The following is a 17572-nucleotide window of genomic DNA, read 5'->3' on the forward strand; positions in this document are numbered from 1 at the left end:
CATTTCTCCTACTGGTGAATGTTTCCTATAGTCTCCATGTTAGGGAGAGAACCAGGCTTTCCTACCTTCATTCTCTCCTTGATTCTACTTCAAACTTTCTGGACTATAACAGCATGGTCAGGGTACCTCCACTCTTCCCCCTTTTCAATTCCTTTTAAAATTTTGTCTCCACACATTATAATGTAATTGCCTGGAGAGCAGCAACTTTCTTTTTACTTCCATTATCTCCATAATGGATTAACACAGTGATTGGCACTTAATAAATGCTTATTGACTTGTCTTGTTGCCACAAATATTAAACTGACACCTTATCTATGGGAATCTTATTTTCAAAGCCTTGCATTTTTAATTCAAATGCTAATTATATTACATTATTTGTTTCCATTGTGCTGAATTCTTGTGTTCAAGGTGCAGTACCTTTCCTACTTCGCTATCATTTTATTTTGAAATGTATACATGCATATATACATGTTATATTCATTGGACTGTGTATTTCAGGACTTTTGGTTATGAAATCTGCCAGAAGGATGTTTTAAACAATTCCCATAACCCCTGAAAGTCTTCTATACCATTATCTTATTCCTGGACTAAATAATTTAGTGGTAATTCGAAGTTTTTCAGAGAAGAGAACTGGGTGGCCTGGACCAAATGAGGAATATTAATTGAGAAGTTGAGATGATTCCCCTCTCATATTCCTTCCATCTTCTTTGTAAATATCTTTTATGTACCTAGTTATTTGCATATTACCTTATTCTTAGAATATAAGTCCTTTTCCTTGAGAGCACAAGGACTATTTGGACCCCTCCCCCTGTCTTTGAATTTTTAGTTGTTTAGCTCATTTCCTAAGACAGTAATGTCTAACTTCAAAAGTTCTTCCCGGAAAAGATACAACATTTTAAGATGTAAAAGAATTCCACCCTAAATTTCCATTAGTAATTAATAAAGGGCATAAAGAAATCTACATAACAAAAATTTGTCTTTTGGCTTTTTGCTACTTTTGGCCAAGAAAAGGGGGTTTTGATTGGATGTTTTGTATTAGCTTTATTAAAATAAACAAAATACTTGTAAGGCAAAAAAAAAAGTTACAATATTTTATTATATATTTTACCTATGAAGAATGAATAGATATTAAATAATAAATATTACAAAGAAAAATAAATTTATACCTTAAAAATTTCCTGTTTTAAAATAGTGAACAAAAATGCACAGGAGTGGTAATTTAAGTTCTAGGATATAATTTAATCTTTGTAAAAAGAATACAATAATTTGGGGGGATGGAATTAACTGCAAGTTTTCTTCTCCCTTATTTTAAGATGCTTATCACATTTAATCTTTATATTGAATGACTAAATTTCTTCCTTCCCACTTTCTCTTAGAAAAGTCCAGGATTGTGAACCAACCAGCTTGTGCAATTAAGTGCTTTGTACATTCTGAAGGCTTTCTTTCTTTCTTTTTTTAACTCTTTCTCTTCTCTTTTCAGCCTTTCTCCCATATTTAAGTCCCTTCCTCTTAATTCCATTCAGATCATGCATTCATCTACTCTTTTTCTTTTTTCCCTTTATTTTTCTTTATACCCTTCCTTATACTCTACCTATCCTTATATTCCCTACTTTTATGTAATTTTCTTCATTTGTTTCTATCCAATTCCTCTCTATTCCTAATTTCTTATACAACCTTTTTGGACCTGCTTCCTCATTTCAGATGCCAATTAACACTTGCTAATTGAAATTTTAAAAGCTGAGCATTATGAACATTTTAACACATTAAAAAATTCTGTGATTATAGGCAGATTTGACAATGGTTCAGTTGTAGAACTGAATATGCTGAGGACTTTGCTATCTTTTAATGAATGTGTGAAAAACAGGATATGTGTCTAAATTTTACACTTATTTTATTTTCACAGAGCATATCTAATTGTGCCATTCTTCTATGATTTGAAAACAATATTGGCTTTTGTTAGTTCTTTTTTGTCTCATTAATGTCATTAGAACTGTGCCCTCTTAATATTTGTAACTTGAAATGTACTACTGATTTTCCAGATGTTATAATAACCATTTCTGTCATTTTTGACATTAATAAAATCTTTCTCTAGGTCCAATGCATATTAACAGCAAATATCAGGGAGTACATAAACATAATAAGAATGCTATTAAAACTATAGCATAGGAGAAATCATGTGATGAATTTTAACTTTAGGAATCATTAATTGTTCAAGTTTTGGAAAGATTAATTATATCCTTAAAATGAAATTACTACCCCTGTGCACATTTTAATGAGTTTTGCTCTAAAACAGGCAATTTGTTCTTAGTATATTTTCTTTTCCATGTCACAGCTATTCTTTGCTGCCCACACTCCTTAGGATTACAATTTATTCTCTCTAAGAAGTGTTGTGTCTTCACTTTTTTGATTAAGAGTAGGACATAGATGATCCTGTTTCACTTGTGGTCTGAAAGATCATACATATTGTAGATTATCTATGCCATAGACAGGAGTTAGAGAAAAAAATCCTGGAACCTTTTAGGAAATGTGAAGGAATACTCTTACCTCTGGGGGGGACCTACGATGCTGTTGGAATATACTTGATATTAATGGTGAAACATTAATACAATTTATTTTATTATGAGAAAGTCTCAATCACACATGAAGTTGGAAAATTTGTGTTTCATGGCTATGTGTCTCTGGTAAGTAGACTTGTTTCAGTTCCAAAAGTGTTTTAACTAGTTTAATCTCATTCATAAATGAGGGAGGATTTGGTGCAAATGGATTATTTTTTGTTGTTTTATTCATTTTTAAAAGTTTACTCAAAGTGATATTGCCAATGGATAGTGGTTAATGTTGTTTTGTTTTGTTTTTTGTTTTGTTTTGAGGTTTTTTTTGTGGGGCAATGAGAGTTAAATGACTTGCCCAGGGTCACACAGCTAGTAAGTATCAAGTGTCTGAGTCTGGATTTGAACTCAGGGCCTCCTGAATCCAAGGCAAGTACTTTATCCACTGTACCACCTAGCTGCCCCCATAATGGTTAATGTTAATGAGAAGTGGACAAGCCTATGATTTCCCATGCCATTTCTCTTCCTCCACTTCAACAGTCTTCTTCCCACACTAACAAGGCTCTGACCCATAATTCTTCCTCTTTATTCATCTCTAAACCTTCATTTAAGGAAACATCTACACCATTTGTGCCATGGATCAGCTCATAACACACTAGAATACTTTTATACTTTGACCTGACTAGCTATCACTTAAGAAATTCTCCCAAACCTTGCCTTTCAACGCCCTTTTTTGTTGTTCTTTCCCACTAAGCTTCCTGAGGGCAAAAACTATATGTTTGCTATTTTTATTCCTAGCACTTAGCTAAAAAACCTGGCACATAGTAATGACTTAATTTGTGTTTTATCTATAGATCTTTTTTTGGTGAGCCCAGTTGGAATCAATCAAAATTATTTAATAACACAAATAAATAAACTAACACAAATTTGTCAAAGAAGTATCTGATGAGTACCTGGTAATCAAAGGAAGACATCTTTTATAAAAAAGGGATTGGCACAGAGCTCTTAAAATCTGCCTGTCAAGCAAGAAGAAGCTTTGAAAACAAGGTAATTTATGTCACATAATAGTTACCACTGCTCCTATAATGACACCAGTAGTGAGAGGTGACATCCTGAGTTCTATGCATAAAACTGAAATAAAGCCAATACCTCTGTGTTACTGAAATGTACCTCTTCATGTGGGGAGGGACATTTGGGGATCTTAGGATATTTATTACAATCCAGAACAATATATCCCAATTTGTGAAGCCAGATTTATAATATCCTCTTTATTTGCACACTGGTAATATGACCCAAATAATTAGGAACACTGAGATTTACTTAGATCATATGGGGATATTAGTGTTAAAATTAAGCAAATATATCATATGTGCATACATCAGCATTTTTAATAATCATATATTTTGGTGTCTAATATGTGCAAGTCAATATATTGGCATTTTAACATATAATATTAAAAATACACAATTCTGTCAAGGATTTTCTTTAAACCTACCTGGATATATATGACAATTTAAATTTTTTTAAATGGATATTTTCTCATCTTTTCCTCTCTGTAATAATTAAATTCTTCCTTTAATGCATTTATAAGTAGAGCTTACAGGATTGTGATGGAGGTTGCTGTTTCAGTGGCTTTTAAAATATTTTTTTGATATTCATGTTATGAAAACAAAATCAGAAAGAAAATCTTATTGTGTGAGGGAATCACATTCATAGCTCTTAGGAGTAGATAAAATAGCCCCTGCTAAGTGAACTTTGGCAAAATTAATTGAGCATGGTGCACCAACCTGTTTGAAAGGCCAGCTGTAACAGTATATGATTTGGTGAGAAAGTTGATACTTGAGTTTATATGTCAGAAATAACTGGGGACTTTCAAATAATATTCCACTTGCAAGAAATGATGAAATATGTTAAAGCTCAGTGAGTTTGCGCATTAATTTACAAATTTACAAAAAAAAAAAAACACAAGAAAACCATTCAGGTTGGATGAGAATTTAGCTCCATTAATATAAAATATAACCAATTAAAACAACTACAATAAATCAATATAAAGAGAATATCAGATAGAAAATACCTGACATTCATACTTGACAGAAGTATTTTAATGACATTACCTAATTAAAAGAGAATTAAAAGGAAAAGTGATAGTCATGCTGATTTCCCTTGGCTATAGGAATTTCTACAATGTTATTACCCTCTTGTGATTTGCCCCAAGGCTGGCTTGAAAAAAGACATAAAGATTAGGCAAATGTAAAAAATACATATATAATTCAATATTTTTATAAATTTAAATAATTTTTATAATTAATGTAAAGGTCAAGATGATGAAAAACATTTAACCATGGAATTTCTGGTTTCAGATTATGAGATTTTCATTTACTATTTTTTTTTCCTTAGATAAAAAAGCTGTCTCAGAACAATGTTAAGTTAAAACAATAAGAAACACCCTTTTGGCAGGTAAATGCACTATTGATTTGATAAATTGTTCTCATATAAAGTGTAGGATTTTTGTTTTGTTTTGTTTTTTTTCCACACTACTGCACGGTAGGTTGTTTTTCTGTTCTCAATCTTTTTTGTTGTTGTTATATCCTCCTGTGGACTGTGTTGCATCAATTACTCTTTCAACCCCTGAAACATGTTCCATCTCTCTGTGTTCTGACTCTTTATTCCAATAAATAGGCTCCGTTCTCTACTACCTACAACAAACAGCAACTAAAATGTTGTTTGACCTTCCAACTCCCAAATAGCTCTTGTTCCTTTCTAACTGCTGTCTCTAGTTCTTCACTTAAATTTCTTAACTCCCTTAACTTTTAACTTAATTTCATTAACTTCCTAACTTACTTAACTTCTTTAACAACTGCAATGTAAATTATTTTATCTCTAATGTATTGAAATTACATGCTCTAGGATTATTCTAAACCTACTAATCTTCACTGAAATAGACTTTTCACTTAAACTCTCTGCAGCTTGGGTCCCTTCCAATGTCAAAGATCTCTGTATTTTCCACTAGTTTTTTGCCAATAGTTATTGATCAGCCTAAAGATCCTCTCTCATGACTTGCTACCAAAGATAACACATTCTTTTTTGTATAAATAAAATTGATATTCCTTGTTTTAACATAACCTACATTTCCAAATGTATTTCTATCCCCTCTCAGTAAAAGTCATGCCTCATAAAAAAGATTTTAAAGTTGTAAAAAAATCATAGCTGAGAAAAATTAAGCAAGTTAATAAAGAAATACTGACACAATGTGCACTTTTCCACACTCATGGAACCAAACCCCCAAACTTTTGCAAATGAATGTTATCATATCTCTAATTTGAAGCTTAGTTTGATCATTACTATTTCATAGCATTGAGGTTCAACTGTTTTTACTTGTTCTTTTTTTTGCTTTAGTGTAGTCATTCTGAATATTATTTTTCTAATTGTATATGCTTTAATTTCCATCAATTAACAAAACATTTTGAATCATATTCACTCTTATGGCTTCATATGTCACCATGGTATCGTACTGAATCTTCAGTCAGAGGACCTGGATTCTATTTCCAGTGCCTCCACTCATTACTTGTGTAACCTTGGTAAAGGCAATTAATTTCCCTTGGCCAGATTTTTTTAATCCATGCATTTAAGGGGTTTTATTCTAAGATAGCTTTAAAAGTTTAATTTTATGATCTGTAACTCTACATGATTCTCAGTCATATACCTGAAATCTTGAACTCCCTTTGAAGCTCCACAGTCCCAAGACTTATAAACCCCTGCTGAACCTTTTCATATGACTGTCCTCTTATTGCACTGAACTAGTTTATTTCAAAGTTGAATTTCTCCATGAATTCAATATGATTAATTGACTACATCCCAATGGTGGTATTTCAGTTGTAAAATTCCATAATGAAGCTTTCAGGTCTTTAGAGTGGCAATGTGGTAGAAGTAGATAGTTTGCTTCCTGTAACTAGATTCAAAGTGTGAACATGATTAAAATAGTAAATATTCTCTCAGTCTCTGATATCCCTAACTCTTCTGGTCAAATAATTTAATATATAATCCTTTAAACTGCACATATATTCTAGCTAAGGTTTTCTCTGACTCTGTTCCATTCAAAATCTGTATTTTCAAAGGTAGCATTTATTGTTAAATCTAATATAATCTTGCATCTGCCTCTAATATTCCAGTGAAACAGATTTCTCATATATGTACCTATATATGTACATATGCATATACATACATACATATATAGCAATACATGTACTTATATACATACAGGTACATATATGTACCTATATATGTATGTGTATATATGTGCGTATATACACACAGTGTGTTTGCACATATATATGTATATATACACACACACCTTCAAACTATTGTACCCAAAAGCTTGTATGTAGTCTTTATCCTTGACTTCCTTTTCCAATTTGATAATTAACCTACTTGAAAAGATAACCTTCCCTGCTTTGAAAATCTATTTTGTCTATGATGGTAACTTAGAAATATATCTCTCCTGTGCAATTCTCTATCTCAACTCTGACTCACCTATTTCTATCTACCATATGTACATGTTCCAGGAACCTGAACTCTACATTCCTAAAACTAACTTCACCATTTTCCTTCTATATATTTGTGCTTCTATTCATTTTCTTGCCATTATAAAAAGTATAATTATTCTTAATATCATCTAGGGTAAAAATTCACTTAATTTTAACCGTTGAATCTATATATAATTAATTAGTCAACATGTTCTATGATATCTTCTTTCAAAGCATTTCTTCCATCTATTTACCGTTGGTTTTTCACACTGACCCAATTTTATGCCCTTATCATATGATAATTTTAGCCCAATATTTTCTAAATTTGCCTCCATATTTTAAGTCCATTTTGGACTCCATTGGAAAATGGATTTCTCTAAAGCACAAATTCAGAAGGGTTCTTCCCCTACTCAAAACCTTTAATTCTAATATTATAAAACTTGGGATCCTCAATCTAGCATTCAAGACCTTCTCTAATCTGAGGCTAATTTCTGTTTTAAGTTGTATCTCCCTGTCACTGATTTATGCATAATTAATATTTGAGGCAAAGTAGACCATTTCCCATTTCATAAATATCCTCACTCCTCACCATTTCTCTACTGTGTTGTCTTGAAATTGTCAAGTTATTTTTCCCCAAGGCCCAGCACAATGTGATTTATCCATTAAATTTACATACTTTCTACCCTAACCCTACTCCCAAATCACTCAAAAAGTGATCTCTTCAAAGTTCTTATAGTTTTATGCTGCATAATTCATTATTATACTCCTTTACTACTTTTCATTATTATAATTTATAAAAATGCTTTGCTTTATGTAATTTAATGAGATTAAATAAATACATCCAGAAAATAAACATCTTCCATTATGGAAAAATCTACTGGATGTGATTTCTTAGCCATTCCTGATAACAATTTTTTTTTTATTCAAGACAAATGGACAATATATTACAAGATAAAATATGGAAAATAGTGTCCCAAGAATGCAGATACTTGAAACCATCAGACAAAGAGCTTGATATTAATTACTAACAAAACTCTAGAATATATTATGGAAATGAAGTTTTCTCAGTATTTAGTCATGATTTAAAACACAGCTGAGTTCTTCAAGAAGAGGTTATTCAATGATAATGCAACTTTTTATTATTAATAGTTTTACTATACAGGCAGAAAATATCAAAGCTGTAGATATAGCATACCTGCATAGCAAAGAAACATTTGTTCTAATCATTTATTATTTATTTCCCTTTGGAGAAGATTGGAATGATTGGAATGATATCACCTGCTGGAGACTTACTGTAGGAAAGCTCCAACATGAGGAGAGGGCCTCTGAGGGCAGGACCATGTGACATTTCTTTGGCAACAAGAAGAGATGTTGGCTTGTGGGAGGAAGAAGGGGGAGGCTGGCGCTCTGACTCGCTCTCTTTCTTGAGGATTCTGGTGGAGAAGGGAGCTAGAAATGTGCTCTCCCTTTAATAGATAGATGAATCTAGACCTTTCTCTCTCTCTTTAGCAAATTCTTATTCTCCTTAATAAATGCTTAAAAGTCTCACTCTTGCTAAAGCTTATAATTTATTGGTGACCACTCATTAGATATTTTAGACAGTATAGCTAGAATTTTCATCACTTATCATATGGTCCTGCCCTCCAAGGCCCTCTCCTCATGTTGGAGCTTTCCTACAGTAAGTATCCAGCAGGTGGTGTCATTCCAATCATTACAAGATCAAAAGACATGGACATTTTTTTCTATAACAAGTTGGATTTCAAAACTCATAGAAAATATAGACCCAAAGAATAGAGAATAATGGATTAATATTTATCTTTAAGGAAGACATTTGTGGAGTGGTCGAGTGTACAATTTTCATTAATAGTGTGCTATTTACACTGTGAATTAATTAGTGATAAAAACCAAAATGTATGATTGTAAAATATGCATATGAAAAGAAACTTAGAGAATTAGCTATAATGTTGGATAAGAGAATCAGAATCCAGAAAGAAGTAACAGACTAGTGATGGGTGAAATGCAGTTAAGTGAAACATAATGTCAGAAAAAAATAATTTATATAAGTTTTTAAGCACAAATTCATCATGAGAGAAATATTGCAAGATAATATTTGCTTTCTTTTTTTTAGAAGTCCATTTGAAATGTTCCTGTTTGGGCTCTTCATTGTCTATCAAAATCATTACACTCTTGGATACCTAAAATTCTTAGGTAGTTTTTTATTATTTCTTATTGAACCAAAATCTCTCTTAAATCTTTTTCCCATTTTTCCTAATCTTTTCCTCTGGAATCAAGCATTATGAACATTATATTTCTTTCTAAGGTCTTATAATATTTGAAAACAATTATCATATCCAGCTAGATTTCCAGACGACCTATTTTATTATATTTTTATCATCTTGATTACCCTCCTTTGAATGTACTACACCTTAGAAACACAGATTTATAGTTGGAAACCAATAGAAGAATCATCTAATCCAATCACATATTACAGGTTAGCAAACAGTCCTCAATTTGTAGGTCAGAGAAAGAGGAATAGAACCTTGTTTTTTTCTGACTCCAAACTGGCCCCTCCCTATCCCCCAACTATCAGCTGACTCTTTCTCAATGTCGTTTTTGCAAAGAAATGTCAGAACAAAACCAATGCTGGAAATGTGTTAAGGTCAAGGAAGAACACTGATGGACAATTACCTCCCGCTTTCTACACATAATTTCTATTATGTTAATTAATCATTACACAATTTTTAATTGCTATGTCAAATGACTCAGGTTAATTATGTAGTCAATGAGAAAAATTCAAATTCTGGTCCATTGTACCTTAAGGTCAAAGAGGAAGAAACTGTGTCCACAGGTGCCAAGGGGGAGGGGGAGAATGTGTTTGTGTATGTGTGTGTATGTATACAAAGTTTCAGGTTCATACATACACATAAATATAAATACATAAAAACAAACATATATTAGTTAGCAAACTTGAAATGGGCTTTTTCCAGGAGATAGTGAGATATTTTTTACTGTGGATTATACATCTTGAAATAGAGGCCATTCATTTGTCAAGGATATTATAAAAGGAAAAAAACAAACAAGTAAACAAAAAAAACATGAGTAAGATCTGCAAAGCATGGGCAGGTGTGAATAAACTATAGGTTTCAACAGAGGAAATTCTCAAATACATGAGATCAGAGCTCCATTATAAATATCATAGAGATGACCACTTAGTTATATTTTGAACAAGATGCTTCCTGAGTTCACCTCAGATTTTGTAATCCTGATGTTCAGTATGGGATATTTTAAATTTGAGGAAGATAGATATGATTTGAAGTACAACATATTTTCGAGTAAAATAAATTTTTGTTCCATGCCCCTCTGTTCATTATTTTTATAAAATTTCTTCCTGTGGGTTTCAAAAATATCCACAAACCTGGGTTCCGGTTCCCGTTCGGGTGTGGGTGCAGACCAGGATGAAGCTGCTGACCCATAACTTGTTGAGCTCCCACGTACGTGGGGTGGGGCCCTGGGGCTTCCAGCTGCGTATCCAGGCCACCGAGATCCGTGTGAGCCCCGTGGACTTCAACCCGGACTTCGTGACGCGCATGATCCCCAAGATGGAGTGGATGGCGCTGGTGGAAGCTGCCAAGGGCCTAGGACACCTGTCTGAGGTGGCCCGGCAGCTGGCGGATGGCTATGAGAAGGATGAAGAGTTTCTGAGGAAGGTGCACCACATCTTGTTAGAGGTGGAGGTGGTCTAGGGCACCCTGCAGTGCCCAGAATCCGGATGCCTGTTCCCTATCAGGGATCCCCAACATGCTGCTGAGTGATGAAGAGACCACATCCTAGGCCTCGGAGCTTCCCACCCTCACCCCCCCATCATCCAGCCTGCCCACCTCAGGTGCCCAGACCACACAGATCCCATGGGGATGGTATGATCGCTTTTACCTTTTTTTCCTTATTAAAGGTTCAAAACTGAAAAAAAAATATTCACAAGCCTCACTGTGTTTTTATTATCAGGTAGAAAATACCTTAATCATTTTTGAAAATGATGCATGACAGATCACATGGTATTACCATTGGGGATAGAATGTACTGACAATGTCAGTGACAGGGTTCTTATTCTGTTCTCTCCCTCTGTGTATTTTTCTTCTCTGTTTCTTCTCCCCCTTCTCTTATTCTTGCTCTCAGCTCTCACTCTCGCAGTCTGCCCTCCCGGGCATCCCTCCTTTCCTCCATTACTTACCTCTGAGAGGGACATAGGGATATGACCCTCCACTGAGATGGAAAGTGCCCTGCCCTTCAGCCTAGTGATCTGATCTCAAAGTCTTAAAGCCCCTTAGAGCCCCCTATTTCTCTCTCTCTCTCTCTTTGTTATTTTAGAGAGAGGCAATAATGGGAAGCTACTATCCCCCTTTCTAAATATAGGCATATCTACTTAAAAATTGCTTCACAGAGTCTGCACCAAGACGTTATGTAGACATGATGCATTGTTGCAGAAACAGAAAATTTTACAAAATAATCTAACAACCCAGGAGAGAGACTTATCGCTGAACATTCCAGGAGAATGATTTATTGCTGAACCCAATTACCTCATTTTGCTCAAATTAGATGTCTGTAAAGAGTATATAAACTGCTTGGTTTCCTAATCCCGGTGTGTCACACCTCCTGGTTGTCCCAGTGAGTGTGGTGCACCTTTCTTTTGAAAGAAATAAAATCAATGCTTTGGCCTCCTTTCTCCTCAAGTCTCTATTACAAGGGTCAGTGGGTGTACTTCCCATCCCACTCACCTCCCTCTCATACACACACATTCATACATTAGTGTAAGAAAATCTTATTTCAAACCCCCCCTCTACCTGTGTAAATGCACTGATCCTCTGCAACTTAAAATCTTGGAATGTTACCCAGAGACACAGATATATTAAATGATTTGTCCAGGGTCACACAGTCTTTGAATTTCAACACAGGTCATCCTGAACATATGATTAACTCTCTAACCATGATGAAACACTGTCTCTGATATTTATATGAAGCAAAACTGGAGTATTGACCACCTATGGCAAAATGATCATTCTTAGTTGAAATGTTTACTACAGAGTGAGCTAAATTCTATACAGGATACAAACCCCTGATAATTTCTCTTTACTGGAGATTACATTCTAAATGAAAACAGCCTTGAAACAGAACATTCATTCATATTCCTGACACATGCATATAACTTAGGGATGTCAGTCCACTCTCGTACCCAGTTACATAATATATAGCATCTTGAAGAGAACACAAACCTCAAAATTTTAATACTTCAAAATGTGTTTACTAAAGTCCTAAAATGATGCTTCTTCATCACAGTGCAAAAGTGACTGTGGATTCTCAAAGCTTATGCTTTGTATATTCTCTGATAACCTACCTAAATATATTTCAAGAGGAAGCAGAGTGGATACTTTTTTGTTACTGCAAGACTATATTTTTTTCAGTTTCAAATTTTCTCTCTCCTCCACCTCCTACCCTACTTATTATGAAGGAAAATTATGATAGCCATTATACATATTTTATTGTTATATTTCTGTCAGTTGTGTCTGACTTTCTATGACCACATTTGGGGGTTTCTTTGCAAAGATACTGAATGGTTTGACATTTTCTTCTACGACTCATTTTTCAGATGAGGAACTAAGGCAAACAGGATTAAGTGACTTGCCCAGGATCACACAGTTAGTAATGTGTCTAAGACCATATTTAAACTCAGGAAGGGTTAAACTCAGGCCCAGAACTCTATTTGCTGTGCCACCTAGATGTCCTTACATACACAATGTACATATAAAGTCATGCAAATCCTTTCAATGTTAGCTACCTAGTGCAAACAAAGAAGGAAGAAAAACAACTAAAAAAAGAATCGACTTCAATGTGCACTGAGAGTCCATCAGATCTCTGTAGAGATGGATCACATTTTTCATCATGAGTCCTTTAGAATTGTCATGGATCATTGTATTGAACAGAGTAGGTAATTATTTTATAGTTCATTATCTTTACAATACTACAATTACTTTGAACATTCTTCTACTATTTCCAATCACATCACTTTATATCAGTTTAAATGTCTTCCAAGGATATTTTTTCTGAACCCATCCCCTTTGTCATTTCTTAGGTTACAATAGTATTCCTTCATAATTATATGGCACAACTTGTTCAGCTGTTCCCCCTATGATGGGTATCTCCTCAGTTTCTAATTCTTCCCCATAATAACAACAACAAATGCTGTTATATTTATTTTTGTACATATGGGTCCTTTTCCTTTCTCTCTGATATCATTGGGGGTGCTTTCATAGTAGCTATATTTTTGTATAAAGGGAATGCTGTTTATGGTCCTTTGGGAATAATAAGAAATTATTCTCCAACGTGATTGGATAGTTCACAACTCCACCAACAGTGATTTAGTGTCCAGTTATTTTTTAGTCACTCTAAAATTAATCATTTTCCTTTTCTGTCATGTTAGAGAATTTGATGGGGTTAGATGTTGCCTCTGAGATGTTTTAATTTGCCTTTCACTAATTGGTAGTGATTTAGAAAATATTTTCATATCACTATTGATAACTTTGATTTCTTCCTAAGAAAACTTCCTGTTCATATATTTTGGCCATATATCAATTGGAGAATGGCTCTTATTTTGTTTAGAATTTTATTATTTTCAAAATTACGTGTAAAAAAATTTTAACATCAATTTATGAAACTTTATGTTCCAAAATATCTTCCTCCCTTCCCACCTCTCCCCTTAAGAATGCAAGCAATTTAATATAAGTTATACATGTGTATTCATACAAAACATTTCCACATTAGTCAGGTTGTGAAATTGTGCGTCAATCTGTATTCAGATACCATCAGTTCTTTCTCTGGAGATGGATTGCATTTTTCATAAGTCCTTCAAAGTTGTCTTGTATCATTATATATGTGAAAAAAGCTACGGCATTCACAGGTGATCATGTTACAATATTGTTTTTACTTTGTATACAGTATACTTCTTAGCTCATGTAAGTCTTTCCAGGTTTTTCTGAGAACATACTGCTCATCATTTCTTATAGCAAAATAGTCTTCCATCATAATCTCATCCCACAATTTGTTCAGTAATTCCCCAACTGATGGGCTTCCCCTCATTTTCGATTTCAACTTTTCTGTTTTTTATCTCGTTTTGGATGCTGACCAAGTAGTGGTATTACTAGCGCAAAGAGTATACATGGTTTTATAGCCCTTTGGCCATAGTTCCAAATTGCCCAACAGAATGTTTGAATCAGTTTACAACTTCACCAAGAGTGCATTAATGTTTCATTTTCACATAAGCCCTACAACATTTGTCATTTTCCTTTACTATCCTATCATCCAGTCCAAAAGGTATTAGGTAGTACCCCATAAATGTCTTGACTTGCCTGTCTCCAATCAATCTTTTGAATTTGCTTTTTTTTCTTGATGTATCATTTTGACATTAGATTTCCCTTGACAAATTATAATTTTAATGAGTTAGTTACTTCACTTACGTTTCTATATCTCTTTTAATCCCAAGATATTAATTCTCTTTTCATAATTTTCTTACATTAATCTCATTTCTACCCCACTATTTTTTTCTATCAAACATTTTATTTTATTTTTTAATTGTTTTTTTTTTTTGCTCTTTTGTATGTCTTTTTTAAACTCCTCTGGGATTTCTTGTTTGGCTTCTGTTCCACATCCATTTTTTTTTTCTTTGTGTACTTACTTGTAGATGTTTTCAAAGTATTATTATCACTGAGTCTGTCTCTTTAGCTTCCCTGTCACCACAGAATCTCTTTATGGCCACATTATTTTAATTATTAGATTGTTTACATTTTTCCAGCTTATTTCTTGACTTTGGACTTTATGGTAGAGTTGGGATCTGCTCACTTCTGGGCTGCCTATGTGGCTTAAGATTATGTATCTAGACCTATGGTCCCATGCTTTTTCAGTACTTCCAAGCTGATGTTATTTGGAAAGAGGTGTAGTCAATGAACACATGCTCTGTGTTCTGGTCCTCAACCATGTAGGGCTCCGGTTCCCTCATGACTATTACTGTGCTTTTCCAACCTCAAATTACAACACAGAAATGAGTAACAGGCTACAGAGCTAACTGACTGTGCCTGATCCTATGCTCAGTACTAACACAGGGAGGCCCTGGAATTACTTTTTGACCAAGAGTTCAATTGTCTTATCACTGTAGATTAGATGTACCCAGTACTCCCATTGCTGCTACTCTTGTTTCTGCCTCCAAGTACCATGATTAGTTTTCCATTTTTTTGTGATCCATGTACTGTGCTTTCAGATAGCCCCCCACCCAAATATGAACAAACTTCTCTGACTATTTAAGGTGCCCTGTGCTGAAACATGAACAGATTCTGACATTTCTTTGGCTTTTTCACTCAGAATTCTATTTGGTGTTTTCCCTGGTTATTTTGGAGGAGAGGTTTTAGGGGAAATCTGGCGTTTGTAACCTTTCCCTCGGCTATCTTGACTTCACAACTCTAGTCACAGTAAGTCATGAATACAATCTATCAAGTCAGAAATGGTTGGCATGAGCTTTAGAGAAGGAATGTATTACCTTAATAGTAATTACCTTGCTAGATGTGTAATTTACATTATTTATAACCCATAATCCTAATCCCATTTTGCTACTGAAGTACACAGAAATATTCCTCAATATCCCAATGATTTCTTATGTTTTATTTCTAAAGGTTCCTTCAATTTTATTTTGAATAGTAGCTGAAGATATTTTCCCCCTTTTCTCTTTTTCATGATTACTATTGTTAACTGTTTTCGTCTATCCTATTCCCTTCCACATGATATTTTACTCAATTATCTATCTTCTTTAATATTTTCCCTCTTCAAAAGGGATTTTCTTCTGTCTGTCCCCTTCCCCCAATCTGTCCTCCCTTCTTTTGCCCCTCTCTCTTTATCCCCTTCCCCATCTATTTTCCTTCAGGCTTAGATTATTCCACCAAATTGAGTGTGTATGTTATTCCTCCCTTGAGCCAATTCTGATGAGACTGAGGTCTTTGAGCCAATTCTAATAAGTGTTAGGGTCACTTACAGTCCAGATTAAATAGATTACTCCTCCCAATTGGGTGTGTGTGTTTACTCCCCCTTGAGGAAAATGTGATGACATTAGGGTTTTTAAGCATATTCTGATTAGTGTAAAATTCATTTGCTGCCCTGCTCCTCCCCCATCTCTTCCCCCACTCAATAAGCCCTTTTCTGTTCCTTTCATGTGGGATTTGAACTGATGCTAACTCTTCCCTTCCCCCTCCCCCAGTGCATTCCCTCAACCCTCAATTTAACCCTAAAGAGGTCATCATCAGACAGCTGGGTGACACAGTAGACAAAGCATCCACCCTGGACCCAGGGCATCCCAGCCAAAACCCAGCCTCAGACACAAGACAGTTACCCACTGCATGACCCCAGGCAAGTCCCCCAATCCAATTTTTTATGCTTCTTTAGGGTCTTGTATTTGAAAGTCAAATTTGCCATTCAATTCAGGTCTTTTCCTCAGAAAAGCTTTAAAGACCTCTTTCTCATTTAAGTCCCATTTTTTCCTCTGAAAGATTATACACAGTTTTGCTGGATACATGATTCTGGATTGTAATCCCAATTCCTCTGCTCTCTGGAATATTATATTCCATGCCTTCCAATCCTTTAATATAGAAGCTGCTAGATCTTGTGCTATCCTGATTGGGGCTGCACAGTACTTGAATTCTTTCTTTTTGGCAGCTTGCAATATTTTCTCCTTGACCTGAGAGCTCTAGAATTTGGTTATTATATTCCTAGGAGTTTTCCTTTTGGATTCTCTTTTAGGAGGTGATTGGGGGATTCTTTCAATTTCTATTTTACCTACTGCTGCTAGAATAGCAGAGCATTTTTCCCTGACAACTTCTTATAAGATGATGTATAAGCTCTTTCCTTAATCATGGTTTTCAGGTAGACCTATAATTTTCAAATTATCTAGGTCAGCAATTTTTCCAAGAAGAGATTTCACATTGCCATCTATTTTTTAATTCATTTGGATTTGATTTTTGTTTCTTGGTTTCCTATAACATCATTAGCTTGCATTTTTCCAATCCTAATTCTTAGGCAATTATTTTCATCAGAGAGCTTTTGTGCCTCCTTTTCCATTTGGCCAAATGGCTTTTCAAGCTGTTGACTTTTTTCTCATGTCTTTCCTGCATCATCCTCATTTATCTTTCCATTTTTTCAACTACCTCTCTAACTTTATTTTCAAGTCCTTTTTGAGGCCCTCTATATCCTGGGACCAATTAATAAAATCTCTGTAGAGATTATGCTTGAAATAAGCAGTTTACACTAGTAATTAAAAATTATGAAAGAATGTATTTGATTATTCTCTCCCTTATGATACAGATAATCTAAAGTGAGATACACCATATCTATATTTTTGTAAATGTACACATAAATATTTAGAGAGGGTTTTTAAAAATTATTTCAACAGAACATGTGTTAACATCATGGAGTCAC

The 17572-nt window shown here is 34.3% G+C and overlaps 1 pseudogene; it reads left to right on the forward strand.

Moving 5' to 3' along the window:
- The first annotated feature begins 10524 nt into the window (after positions 1 to 10524).
- Positions 10525 to 10900, forward strand: LOC122753832 (annotated as a pseudogene).
- The last annotated feature ends 6672 nt before the right edge of the window (positions 10901 to 17572 follow it).

This window comes from Dromiciops gliroides, chromosome 4 (assembly GCF_019393635.1).
Source record: "Dromiciops gliroides isolate mDroGli1 chromosome 4, mDroGli1.pri, whole genome shotgun sequence".
NCBI classification, from domain to species: domain Eukaryota; kingdom Metazoa; phylum Chordata; class Mammalia; order Microbiotheria; family Microbiotheriidae; genus Dromiciops; species Dromiciops gliroides.